Source organism: Erpetoichthys calabaricus, chromosome 5, assembly GCF_900747795.2.
Source record: "Erpetoichthys calabaricus chromosome 5, fErpCal1.3, whole genome shotgun sequence".
NCBI classification, from domain to species: Eukaryota; Metazoa; Chordata; class Cladistia; order Polypteriformes; family Polypteridae; genus Erpetoichthys; species Erpetoichthys calabaricus.
In genome coordinates, this window is record NC_041398.2 from 6,401,467 (window position 1) to 6,415,485 (window position 14,019).

The 14,019-nt window shown below is 43.3% G+C and overlaps 5 protein-coding genes across 18 annotated transcripts in view; 3 read left to right on the plus strand and 2 right to left on the minus strand.

The window, feature by feature from the left end:
• LOC114652512 (tripartite motif-containing protein 16-like) overlaps positions 1-14,019 on the plus strand; it is a 979,029-nt gene that overhangs the window by 890,372 nt on the left and 74,638 nt on the right. The gene's annotated exons all lie outside the window — the stretch shown is intronic.
• The window catches only part of LOC114641503 (tripartite motif-containing protein 16-like), a 1,283,323-nt gene that overhangs the window by 733,742 nt on the left and 535,562 nt on the right, over positions 1-14,019 (minus strand). The gene's annotated exons all lie outside the window — the stretch shown is intronic.
• Positions 1-14,019, minus strand: part of LOC114652539 (tripartite motif-containing protein 16-like) — an 837,738-nt gene that overhangs the window by 407,879 nt on the left and 415,840 nt on the right. The gene's annotated exons all lie outside the window — the stretch shown is intronic.
• The window catches only part of LOC114652524 (tripartite motif-containing protein 16-like), a 538,688-nt gene that overhangs the window by 273,942 nt on the left and 250,727 nt on the right, over positions 1-14,019 (plus strand). The gene's annotated exons all lie outside the window — the stretch shown is intronic.
• Positions 1-14,019, plus strand: part of LOC114652414 (tripartite motif-containing protein 16-like) — a 1,097,043-nt gene that overhangs the window by 150,302 nt on the left and 932,722 nt on the right. The gene's annotated exons all lie outside the window — the stretch shown is intronic.

The following is a 14,019-nucleotide window of genomic DNA, read 5'->3' on the forward strand; positions in this document are numbered from 1 at the left end:
TGTCTCCAGCTCGACACTTTCATGATTTTTATGTTCAGTCACCACACACATCATGCAGATGCACATCTCATCAGTTTTACAAAAAATTTCCAGACTCTTCTGATGTTTCTCACAGAGTTTCTCCTTCAGATTTCTATCAGGATCAACCAGCTTGTGTCCCTTCCAGGCGTCTCCTTCATAGTGAGGCTTCAGGTGAGTCTGACAGTAGGAGGCTGGGCAGGTTAGACAGGACTTCACCGCTCTGAACTTCTTCCCAGTACAGAAGTCACACTCCACATCTCCAGGGCTGGCATAATTCTTAGGTGGAGGAGGAGGAGGAGGACTAAGTGCCTTCTTCTTTAATTTCTTGACGACTTCATTCAGTAGATTGTTTCTCTTCAGTTCAGGCCTCAGCATGAAGGTTTGTCTGCACTGAGGACAGCTGCACACTTGGCTCTGATCCCAGTAGTCCGTGAGGCACTTCAGACAGAAATTATGTCCACAGGATATGGTGACGGGGTCAGTCAGGGTGTCCAGACAAATCGAGCAGGTGAACTCGTCCTGTGATACAATCAGCTTGGCTTTAGCCATCGTCAATCTATTGAGAGGCAGGCAGAGAGAGTCAGTCAGACAAACAAGCAAGTGACTTGTGAGGAAACCAAAGTGAAAGTTTGTCTGTGCTCAGTGAGGAGGAGGAGGAGGAGGAGGAGATTTAAAGAGAAAGCTGAGAGCTCACAAAGAGAACTTCTGAGGAGACACTGAGGATGAACAGTTAATGTGAGACAGGAGCTCAGTGAGTGAAGACCACAAAATGACAGAAGAGATGACCTGTCACAGGGGGTCTGTTAAAGTGTAATGCATGTCAGTATTTCTTATTTATTTATTACATACTGCAGTCCACAATAGACAGACTCAGAGCTCAGTGGACATTTACTAATGAAATTAAATGAAAATAAAACACAACACATCAGTCAGTAGATTTTTTTTTTGTTCTTTATTTTCCTTTATACAATTTCTTGTATTAGGAATTTGTTAGTTTTCGCATACCCCTTGGGGTCAGACATTGTACAGCACCCTTGGAGCAATTTAAGGTTAAGGGCCTTGCTCAAGGTCCCAGCAGAGTAGGATCTCCTTTAGTAGTGACAGGGATTTGAAGCAGCAACCTTCAGGATACCAGTACAGATCCTTAGCTTCAGAGCCACCAGTTTGCATGTTGCCATGCTGGTTCTCTTTATTAGTCAAATTGCCATCCCATAATAAGTTCTCGTCTCCTGCTTATCAGAGTTGTGTGAATGTTGTTGGTGAGGAGAATTGACTGACTGCTGTTAATCCATCAAATAATGAATTTTTGTTTTTTTCTTTGTCCTTGTCAGTAATTTATCAGATTATTCAGTAAAGACCCCACCTGTTAGACTCTCTTAAGGTAACTGAAGACCACTCAGTCTAAGAAACAGAATCATAGGATTAATTGATAAACACAAGGACTGTAGGAATATGAAAACTTAAAAACTGAAATTACAGACAGACAGACAGACAGACAGACAGGTAGGTAATACACAGCAGGCGCAGGCCACTCTCAGCTACTTCACAGGTTATACAAGTCATATTATCACAGGATTTGTGAGATTTAACCAAGTCTGTGGACTGGGCCAGTCAGGACTCGCACCCTATGATTAACACACACACACACACGCACACACACACACACACACACAGATCCTAGTCACAAAACGACACACAGGAGGAAGAAATCAGGCAGACCACAAACCCGCAGGGATGACATCATACAAGTGGATTTGGCTTTCCTCGGGTCATCACTTGAAGCTGCCAAACACACAGAACAATGGCAGCATTTCATCGTGTTGGCAGTAAGTATGGCAATGCACATGGCTTGATGAAGATGATGATGATGATGATGATGAGGATAATGATGATTCCCTACTGCTGGTCACTCTGTAATATCCCACATCAGATTCCTTTCACATAAGTACATAAAAGTGATCCCTCCAGCCTGTCACTTCTCAGTGACCTACACTGGGTCTTGCTGTCACCAACACTAACAAATGTACAGATGTCTCTGAGACACATGAAGGCTTTGTATATGCCAGTGAGAAACCAATGGGGTCTTACTTCTGCTGCACTTGCTCTTCTATAGCCAGCAGACTTACCACCAGCACTTCAGAAGAGGTCATAAACCTGAAGCTAAGCAGGGTCGTGTCCAGCCAGTACTTGGAAGGGAGATCATCTTGGAATACAATACAGTTTATTTTTGTATAGCCCAAAATCACACAGGAAGTGCCGCAATGGGCTTTAACAGGCCCTGCCTCTTGACAGCCCCCCAGCCTTGACTCTCTAAGAAGACAAGGAAAAACTCCCAAAAAAACCTTGTAGGAAAAAAATGGAAGAAACCTTGGGAAAGGCAGTTCAAAGAGAGACCCCTTTCCAGGTAGGTTGGGCGTGCAGTGGGTGTCAAAAGAAGGGGGTCAATACAATACAATGCAGTACACAGAACAGAACAATTCCACAATATTGTAAGAAATAAAAAATATAAATTTTAGAAGTACAGAGCAGAATTTAACAGTAGATGATATATCCCATAATAAGATTTGGATTTGTGTAGAGTCCTGGAGACCTCATCCTTCAAGCTGCCTCCCCCATTTGGCCATTCCACGGCTGAAACACTGCTGGGCCAGCCAATCCGATGAAAGGACCCCTCTTTCCCACGATTCCTGCGATCCTCCATCTGGGATGACTTTTCCTTAGGCAGGCAAAACAACTTGGCAGGTGGGCCATGGAACCAAGTGCCACATTTGAGTACCGAGAAGAAAAACAGAATAAGTGAGGGTTAGTATACAACTCTAACTGTCATGTTACTTATGTTTAAGTGCTAATGACTAACAACAGAGATGCAGTCTGTACAGTTAATCAGCAGCTCTAGTCAGGGTGTGCTAAACTGAAGTAGTGAGTCTTCAGCCGGGATTTAAAAGCTGAGACCGAAGGGGCATCTGTTATAGTAGCAGGCAGACCATTCCACAGTTTAGGGGCCCTGTAACTAAAAGCTCGACCTCCCACTGTTATTTTATTAATCCTTGGAATCATAAGCAGACCGGCATCTTAAGATCTTAATGTGCGCTCAGGTTTTTAAGTCATGATAAGTTCAGACAAGTAAGCCGGACCTCAACCATTTAATGCTTTATATGTTAAAAGAAGGATTTTGAAATCTGCCCTAAACTTAACCGGGAGCCAATGTAAGGATTTAAGAACTGGAGTTATGTGTTCGTATTTTCTTGTTCTTGTAATAATTCTCGCAGCCGCATTTTGGATTAACTGGAGGCTGTATAAAGAACAGTTTGAACATCCATTGAACACCGCATTGCAGTAGTCAATCCTACTAGAGCTAAATGCATGAATTAGTTTCTCAGAATCCTGTTTATTTAAAAAGCGCCTTAATTTCCTAACATTTTTAAGATGGAAGAAACATGTTTTGGACAACTTTGTAATATGCGCTTTAAATGACATGCTAGAGTCAAAGATAACTCCTAGATTGCGGGCTGATTCAGTAAAATTGACTGGGATTCCCACTGAGTTAAATGATGACAAAATATTGTTGTGATCAGCATCATTCCCTCCAACAATTAACATCTCTGTTTTATCTGTATTTAAAGACAAGTAGTTCTTATTCATCCACTCCTTTAATTCACTAACACAACTAATTAAAGACAGCATTGGAGAAACTTCATCTGATTTAAATGAAAGGTATAACTGGGTGTCATCTGCATACGAGTGAAAATTAACATTATGTTTCCTAATGATAGATCCCAGTGGAAGCATGTACAGTGAAAACAGTAAAGGTCCAGGTAATGAGCCCTGCGGGACACCATATTGAACATCTGTGTATAATGATGGAGTACTGTCAGCACATTTCTGTACATATTGGAATCGATTTGATAAGTAAGAACTAAACCAAGTGAGCACGGTGCCTGTAAGCCCGACATCATTTTCTAGCCTGTGTAGTAAAATAGAATGGTCGATGGTGTCAAACGCTGCACTTAAGTCCAACAACATAATTACAGTGTTGGGTGTCTGCTGGAAGAGGAGTTGGTGAGGAAGCAGAGGGAGCTTACCCTGTGGTCTGAATGTCTGAATCTGTACTAACCCCTATTCTCTCTTCTGTTTCCTTTTCCTGTGTCCTTTTGGTGGTGGCTTGTGCCACCACCATCTACTCACAGCACCATGATGTTCCAACAGTGATGGATTAAAATCCAGAAGTCTGTATGACCACCATCATCAAGTCCATCGTGAGAACCCTAAATACAAAGAGGACTATTTCATTTATGTTAGGTAGAATGCCCAGAGGGGACTGGGCGGTCTCGTGGCCTGGAACCCCTACAGATTTTATTTTTTTCTCCTGCCATCTGGAGTTTTTTTTTTTTTTTTTCTGTCCTCCCTGACCATCGGACTTACTCTTTTTCTATGTTAACTAATGTCTTATTCTAATTTCTTATTTTGTCTTTTATTTTTCTTTTCTTTTCTTCATTATGTAAAGCACTTTAAGCTACTTTTTTGTATGAAAATGTGCTACATAAATAAATGTTGTTGTTGTTGTTGTAACTAAAGGGAAGCGTGATACATTGAGCAGGTCTTCCTGGTTTGTCTGAGCAAAATTAAAATTTAAAATAAACAGTTTGTAAGTTCAAAATATGATGATCTTACACTCCAGGACACGAGCTTTTCACTTTAGGAAGAATGGAAGCCTTTATTGTCATTGTGCCAGTACAAGGAAATTGTAAAAGCTACAACTGTAAACAGTGCAAATGCATCAAACAACGACAAACTAATAATATAAAAAGCACACATCCTATGACAAATAAATACAATCCATAATTTAATATCTGACAGGAAATTATTATTCACTCAAGTAATCATCATACGTACTGGAAAAAAAAATAATTGTAGCAAGTCCTTAACATTTAAAATTCTGATGGCCCCAGCATAGAAATCATCTGTAAATCTTTTTGTTTTCCTTTTCATGCTCTTGGACCGCCTGCCAGTGGGCAGTAGTGTGAAGTCTGAATGGCCAGGATGAGGAGGGTCTTTAATGATTTCCTGGCTCTGCGGAGGCATTGGGCAATGGCGATGTCTTCCAGGAAGGGCAGAGAGCAGCCAATGACTTTCTCAGCTGTGGACTTTACCCACTGCAGAGCCTTCCTACCTGCTGCCATTTTGAAATACAGTATGCTAACACACTCTCGATGGTTGAGTGATTGAAGGTCAGCAGCAGCTTCTCCTTCATTTCTACTTTCCGGAGAAGTCTGAGGAAATGCAGTCATTTCTGGGACTTTTTCACCACCCCCAGAGTGTTTGAGGATACTTTAGAAATGTAAGTTCCCAAGGAGGTGACCCTCACCAGCAGGTCCCCATTGATATATGGAGGGTCTGGCTCTGCTTTGTGCCTCCTGAAGTCAATGCCCACCTCTTTAGTTTTATGGGTGCTGAGTGAGAGATTGTTCCTGGAGCCCCACACTGATACCTTTTACACCTCGTCCCAGTATGCTGACTTATCATCACCAGTTATGAGACCTACCACTGTGGAGTGATCAGTGAACTTGATGATAGTGTGGCTGGAGTAATTAGATGTAGAGTCATAAGTGTGCAGGACAAAGAGAAGAGGGCTCAGCACACAGTCCTGAGGGGAGCCAGTGTTAAGTGTGAGTGTGGAGAAGCTGTGGGGGCCAGTTCTAATAGATTGGGGGCAGCCAGTGAGGAAATCACTTATACAAATGCAGAAGGAGGTGGAAAAGTTCAAGTTATACAGCTTATCAATTAGTAAGCTAGGGATGATTGTATTAAACGCTTAGCTGTAATCGGCAAATAGCATCCTTACATAAGACCCTGAGTGTTCCAGATGGCTCATCACTGCATGGAGGGCTATAAGCAAACTGGTGAGGGTCGAAGGTGGGAGGGATGCTGGCTTTGATGTGTTGAGCTGTAAATCTTTCAAAAACATTCCACGACTGTTGATGTCAATGCAGTCAGTGTGTAGTCATTAAGATTATTGATGGATGACTTTTTAGGGACAGGCATGAGAGTAGATGATTTAAGACAGGGGGGTATGGTGGCCTGAGTCAGTGACAGATTAAATGACCTAATAAGGACTCCTGCCAACTATTAGGCACAAGATTTAAGTACCATGCCAAGTATACCGTCTGGTCCAGCACCTGAAAAGTGAGTGTGTCACAGCTGGGAGTTGGCAGGGGGCAGAGTGCCACTTTGCAAAGAAGAGATTTAGTTCCTCTGCCAATGAGCCATCAGCACAGATTGGCACATGTGTGCTGCTTTTGTAGTTGGTCATTTGTTATATTCCCTGCCATACCTGCCATGGGTTATTGTCTGTCAGGTGGGCATCTACCTTGCTCTTGCAGGCCATCTTGGCAGTTTTGATGCCTCTCCTCAGATTTGCTCTTGCTGCTCTGTACCGGGCCCTGTCCCCTGACCTGAGGGCAATGTCTCGGCTTCTGAACAGAGACTAGACCTCACTGGCTATCCATGTATTTTGATGGTGGTAGAGCTGTGTGTGTTTATCTACTGTAACAGTATCAGTGCAGAACTTAACAGAGCCTAGGACAGCTTCTGTGGGCTACTTGAAGTCTAATTGTTCACATATGGACCATTCTGTCTTTTCAGAGCAGTTCTTCAGCTGCCAGAGGGCTCCCTCAGGTCAGGTCTTGATAGTTCTTATGGTTGGCTTGATTTTCCTCCTGAGAGGAGTGTATGCTGAGACGAGGAGCAGGGAGAGATGATCATAGAAGGCCAGATGTGGGAGAGGTAGGGCTCTGTAAGTGGACTTTATGTTAGAATAAACACGTCCAGAGTGGTGGAGTACTGTACATGCTGCTTACATTTGTAGAGCATAGTCTTTAGGTCTGCTTGGACAAGGCTGTTTATGCTTGTTTATCACGTCATGTAGGCCGGCGAGAGCTCAGCTCATGTTAGAAACAGCAGTAATGATCACTGCAGTCAGCCCCCTTGGTAGATAGAGAGGTCTGCGTAAAGCTGTTATTGCTGTCTCCACATCAGGAGAGCAGTGCATGTGTAAAATCTTACTGTTTGTACACCAGTCGCTGTTTATAAAGACACAAATACCCGCACCTCTTTCTAAGGTTCAAGGTTTCTTTATTTAGTTCTGTTTACACATGAAAACATGAAATTTACCTTCTCAGTTGAATCTAAAAACAGACACAAAGAAATAAAATAAAACAAAGAGAGACAAGACAGGGTAAGGTAAGCCAGTTTGTTAGTTAATATCTATATATATAATTCAGTAAGCCGCCGACAAGTAGCCACCCTTAGAATGCACTCCGGAAGGGGCGTGGATTCACTAAACCGCCGACAAGTAAGACGCCAATGGCGCACGCAGGAAGGAGCCACGCCCACCAACTCTTAAACCATTGGATACGACGAAAACTCACAGAGCCACGCCCACCAACTCGGACATGACGCCTCGGAAAACATGCCGTCATTTCTGTTTGTCTGTGCCACAGTCCACATGCAGCTCTGAGCCACGTCGACTTTTCATTAGTCAACCTCAGTGGAACCTTAGTTCACACACAGGCAGCGCCAGAGAGAGACAGAGGCACACACAGGCAGCCCGAGAGACAGAGGCACACACACTGGCAGCGCCAGAGAGAGAGACAGACGCACACACACAGGCAGCCCGAGAGAGAGAGCCGCACAATCCTTTAAAACTGAAGTTAAAACACAATGAAGGAAGCAGTCTTTAAAAACCAATAAGCCCTGTGCCTCTTTTTCATTAGCATCTCACCTGCTTCACCAATGCAGGCCCTGCAACAGTTGAGACACTCTCTCTTAGCAGCTGACCTTCTCTGTGCCTGACTCCACTACTGTCAGTCGCCTGATTAAAAATGGCCTTTTGAAGGGGAGCTATGGACCCGCTATACCACAGGAACACATTGCCTTCGAGCCTGCTCTCGCTCATTCTAACGTACCGGTTTTCTCTCTCTCCTCACTCGCTCGCACACTGCACATGGGAGAAATGCCCGCAGCACGACTCCACCCGCAAACTGTTTCAGCAACACTTCCACGCCCCTTGCTATGCTGTGAGTGCAGTGATTATTTATTTAAAAATGGCCTTTTGAAGGGGAGCTGTGGACCCGCAATACCACAGGATCACCTGTGACATCGCCTTCACATTGTTTTCCTTTTATTTATGATCCCATCGAGCAGATCAGACACCCAGGCAAACAACACTGAATAATCAATAGCTGTAACCACTTTGCCCGCCCCAACTCCTCACCTGAGTCAGTTTCGTCTGTGTTCAGCAGTGTCTCCCAAACTCGGTCCTGGTGAACCCCTGTTACCATCAAAAGTAAAAAAAAACTTTCACAACTGTTATAAAGCATCTTATAGAAATAACTACTTACAAACTATTAAAAGAAAACAAAGGGATCAGTTTTTACAAACACAAAACACAGAGAGATGTACTGTGAGGTCTCCTATCATGTAGCGACCAGAACCATTTCTCTTACTGGAGTCTCCGTTCCTGTCAAGCGGTAGATGTTACGGCCCACCAACTGCCCTACGGTGCCCATGATAAGCGGGTGCAGTCAGCTGACTGTAATGATCATCACACAACATTCATGGATAAAGAAGTTTGCAGCTATCAGTAATTCCAGATGGTCTAATTTGTGGACGATGGATCTGGCGTTTGTGAGGAGGACACTCGGGATTGGGGGCTTATGTGGCTGCTTACTTAGTCAAACCATAAGGCCTGCACAACATCCATGCTCCTGTCTTGTTCTCCTGACACCAAATGCGCCACCTCTCAGACCTGATAACAATCCAAGGAGCCCCTGGAAGTCTCACTATATCTGGCAGTATGTCGTGAATCAGCTGGTAACTGCTTGTAATGCCCATATGGCATCGTAATTGAATATTAAGAAAATCCACATGACTACACCGACGCATCTTAGCAGACCTCACACATATTACACACACTTACATTAACACAACCAAGCACAGAAACAGAGCTGAGAGTCACTGCGTCCATGTGCACTGCCGTGTTAGCAACCAGAGAGCATTTCACTTGTCTGACGTCACAGTCGCCTTGGCCTGCTCTGATGCACAGCATTTGGGTGTCAGAGGGCTTATGAAAACTTAAAGTTTATCTGACCCACACGTGAGCTTGTGACACAGGAACAAACAAACATGACAGAGATGGTCTTTAGGTGGCTCTTTACTCACCACAGAGAGTTCTCATTTAGCTTGGCACAGATAAACAGTTTCATGATTCCAGGCCTTTAAAGATGATATCCAATGATGTGTGGAGTTGTGTTCCATTGTTTTGTGGTTCAAACAGAGAACTTTGGTTGTGGAGGAGGGCACTGCTTGTCTCTGCCACTCTTTAGTCTGAGGTGTGCTGTTGTCTTCCTCAGCTCACTGTTAGCCTCCTTGTCTTGTCCTCTGAAATTTCATTTGAAAAGTCAGAACTTTGTCTGGAACAAGAGTTTAGTGCTGAAGTTCCCTTCTTGAAGTAATGGCTGCCTTTCCAGACTGAGGTCAGTCGCAGGCACAGAGTGTGTTTTAGAGGAGTGGACTTCAGAGCTCATTCAAGGTGTTCAGTTTCAGGGTTCCATGGACAGAAGAAGCCAAAGAGAGTTTGTGATCTTCTCACTCCATAGAGACTGGTACAGCTTCATGTCTCAAAGTGACAGACGTGATGAATGAAGTGTTAAAGACTGGTGTCACCGCTGATGGCTGGACTGAGGTAGTGTCCACTTACAGATCCAGTGCCCAATTGTAGGTGACCTGTTTGCTCATCAGAGTTCAGTGACAAGCCTAAGATGAATGTCACTTTAGGTCACCTTTGTATCTGAAGGAGTTTCTCCAGACATGTCACCTGATCCTTGATTTACAGCTTTGTCACCAGATGAAGGACACAGCTGGCCAAAGAGTTGGTGGAGCTGCAGTTTAGACGTTCATTTTTGTGTTCACTCTGGAAAGCAGGTGGGGAGCTCAGCTGACTTTCTCCATTGCCATTAAGTCGACTCTCTTAGCAGGCCTTGTGTGTCACTGAACACCTAACAGAATGGGGTGACATTAATTTACTTGTGAATAGTGAGATGTGCAGTTCATGAAAATCAATTAAACAATGGGATGTTAATGTCTGGTGTGCCACATCAGATCATTGTGAGACTCTCTGACATGTCATCATCTGACAAACACAGCCAGAGAGACTGAAACATGAAGAAAACTGAGAAAGGCTCTGAACTGCTTGAAATGTAGGAGTGAATGGCTTTGAGTTGAAAAACGACAAGTCACAATGGCGCATAACACACGGACTACACACACAACACGGCTTGAACACGAGTCTCTGGGACTTTCAGTAGCAGTTGGGCCCAGCAGAAGGAGCATTCATCTTTGATAAGGACTGGGAGGAAAAATGTTATTGTAACTAAATCAAATGTTGAAAAAATTTGAAGACATATAATCCAGTTGTCAGACCAAAACACACATCTACATACAATCTCAGAATTGTAAAGTAAAAGTTCATTTAACAGGAGGTCTAGTAAAGACAAAGTCGCTCACTAATCTATTTGAGGAAAATCCACAATCTCGGATATCCAGTAAGTGTGCAGCACTGAACTTAATCTCGTGATGGTCTGTCTGTGACATCATGTGACTTCCAGTCATCCAAGTGTAGAAACGCTAAGGCAACAGTAAACAAATGCACCCTGAAATAGCACAGGCCATAACAGTGTCACCCTTAGAGACGTCAAACACTTTTAACTTCAAGAAAAACTCTAAAAGTGAAATGAAATGCTAAGTTTGGATTCTCTGATATTTATAACTACAAACAGAATTCAAACGTGCCATGAAAAGGTGTAGAAAACATAGAATTACAAAAAGAGCTGTGCATGAGCTGGACGGAGCACACGTAAAGTTTCTTTGGTGGCTTCTTCAAATGCTGAGCCCATGAGGTTGTCGTCCTCAGTGGTCAGCATACTGCTGAGGCCCATTATGATCTGCTTATGTCTTGTGGTCAGTCAGTTCCTCCTATTGACCTGCTGGCTTTGTCTTTTGTTTTTTATGTCATTTCACAAACTACAATGGCCAGTTTAAGAGAACAAATGGTCCTGAACTTCTCAGATGTCTTCACTAACTTGCACTGTATAACTTTGATCAGGAAAACTTTGACTGAAAATATAAAAACACTAAATAAAAAATTCAAAAGAAAAAAATAAACCTCAGTTTAATGTTGAAGACAGGTGGGCTTTCAGTTGTAAATCCGTTGCTAATCAGGACTGCTTGCTCCATCAATGGGTGAGGCCTGGACACACTAGAAGCTGTCATGGAAAAGACGATGGGGGAAACTGGATGCCATCATGCCCTTCATCTTCTCCAGGAGGCTCTGACTTGGAGACTTTCACAGATTCATTTCATCCTGATGTGCCTCTGGGGGTCTTTTCTGCCCACTGGTATCAGGCAATTCAATGCTTCCACCAGATTTATTCCTTAGGTTTATTGAATTATTTATTGATTTATGGGCTGTATTATCTGTTCTGTGAGTCAGTATCCTTATTTTTTATGCTTCCCCTGCTGTGTGCATCTGAATGTCGCCAATGGATTAGTAAAGTTTCTCTAATCTCATCTAAACTGTAAGGTTCAGGTGTCACAGCACACATGGCCAACAGGAATACCGATGGCATCACAGTGGCAGTTGCAAAGTGACAAGATGTAGTTGGGCTGCTATCTGTGCTGGATGAGTTCTCAAGGGAATCCTCAGCTAAAGTAAATTGGACCAACAGTTGGAGATGTGCAGGTTGGTTTTTATGAACATTTACACTCTGACTATGGACAGGGATAGAGTGCGCTTTATAAAAGAACTTCATCAGGTACTTAGTGACTGTGACTCAGGCGACTGTGTTTTTAGGTGAGATTTCAACTGCACTGAAAACGATGTCCTGGATAGGAATCACACTGACTTCACCCGCAGTCGACCAGAGAGTTACATGTCCTCACAGAGCGTGTGGAGGGCTTCAAATGGGGCACTCAGATGGTACACCTGGGCACAGGTGCAAGGTGCCACTCAGGATGGACTGTTTTTATACTTTTAATCACCATTTTTACCTCCTGTATGCTTCTCTGATCGTTCTCTAGTTTTATGTACTGTCATCCTGCCATCTATACAGACCCAAGTTCACACTGGCATTTTAACAATCTTTTATTTCTTGCCTCTCATTTTAAAACATTTTTATATATTTCTGGACTCAAAATTTCTGAGCCAATGGTGGGATGTTGGGAAAGCACAGATTTGCCAGTTCTGTAAACAGCACACTCTGAATGTTATGAAGAGTATGGAGGAGTCCATGAAAGCCATGGAGGAGGAGATACTGGAGATTCAAAAGGCTTTAAGTGATGGAGACTCTTGATTAGGAATTTTGAAAGCAAACAAAAAGCTGCATTGGTTCAGATGACAGATGATAAAGTTCATGGGGCTTTAGTAAGATCTCCTTTTCAAGTAGAGACTGAATGTGATGCTCCCACAAGATATTTTTTTTTCTGCCTTGAAAGAGAATGAGGTCAGAGTCTGGAGATTCATTACCTTCACAGATCATCTGACCAAGAGCTAAGAGGTACAAACCAGATGTGGGCTACGGCCGTGGTGTTTTACTCTCAGTTCTACTCAAGTGAGCTAACAGAGGTGATACACAATGATTCAGATTTCCTTTCAGAGCTGCCTAAAATTCCAGAGATAGAACAGTCCATGCTAAAAGGAAGCAAAATCTTACAGGAGCTGACAAAAGCCACGAAAAGCACAAGGAATAGATGGCTTGTCATTTGAGTTATCTGACATGTTTTAGGACTTGCTGGGTCCTGACCCGCTAGCCATTCTTCAGGAGGGTTTGGAGCAGAGGATGCAGAAGGGCAGTCATTTGCACTTATTCTGAAGATAGGAGATCTGTGTGAGATCAAGAACTGGAGACCTGTAGCTGTGCTTTGTATGGACTATAAGATATTCTCTAAAACACTGGCTACCAGAGTCAGAGAGTTGCTGGGCTGTGTTATTCATGGGGATCAAAGCTATTGTGTGCCAAACAGATCATTTATTTTTCATAAGGGATATTTTTGAAGTCTGTAAACTGTTTGGGTTGCATGGTGGGCTAATGTCTTTGGATCACAAGAATGCCTTTGATATAGTGGAGCATAATTATTTATGGAAAGTAATGGAAGGTTTTGGTTTCCCCCTGATTTTATTAAAATGGTGAAGGAACTCTATAGTGACAGAATGTACTAAAGATCAATGGTGGCCTGAGTGGTCCATTTAAAGTAGCAAGGGGGATTAGACAGGGTTTCTGTCTTTCAGGGATGTTGTACTCCCTGGCTATCTAGCCTCTGCTGGTTAAACTTAGGAAAGTAGTGCAGGGCTATCTGTCCCTCAATGTTCTGCACCTCTGAAAGTCTCTGCTTATGCAGATGACATCATGGTCATAATTGTGACCAATAAAGGATGGATTGGTGTCTATCTTGGAGGATTTCCAGAAAGTCTCCTCTGCTAAGGTAAACTGGAATAAGTGCTCTGTAGTACTGCTGGGGTAGTGGAAATGCAGATACCCCCAGGTATTGGGGGAATGAAATGGACAAGAGGTGGTAGGAAGTACCTTGGTGTTTATTTGGGCAATGAAGCTACTGAGCCAAAGAACAGGGAGGGAGCAACAGACAATGTGAAGAACTGTTTGAATCAATGGACCTGCTTACTTTCTCAGCTCTCTTACAGGGCTGTGTCCTCGTTATTAATAACCTCGGAGCGTCTGCTCTGTGGCATTGACTAGCTTGCCTAGAATCCCCTCAAGATGTGATATCTGATGTACAGAGGAGATGATTGAACTGCTTGATATTCAAATTGCCAAAATGTGTCTCGATTGCAGGCTTTGCCAAAGCTTCTGTTTAGTCACAGGCCACTGTCTTGGACACCTTTAGCTTGCTGTTTACTTCATCAAGTGGGGACTTTACATCTGGAGC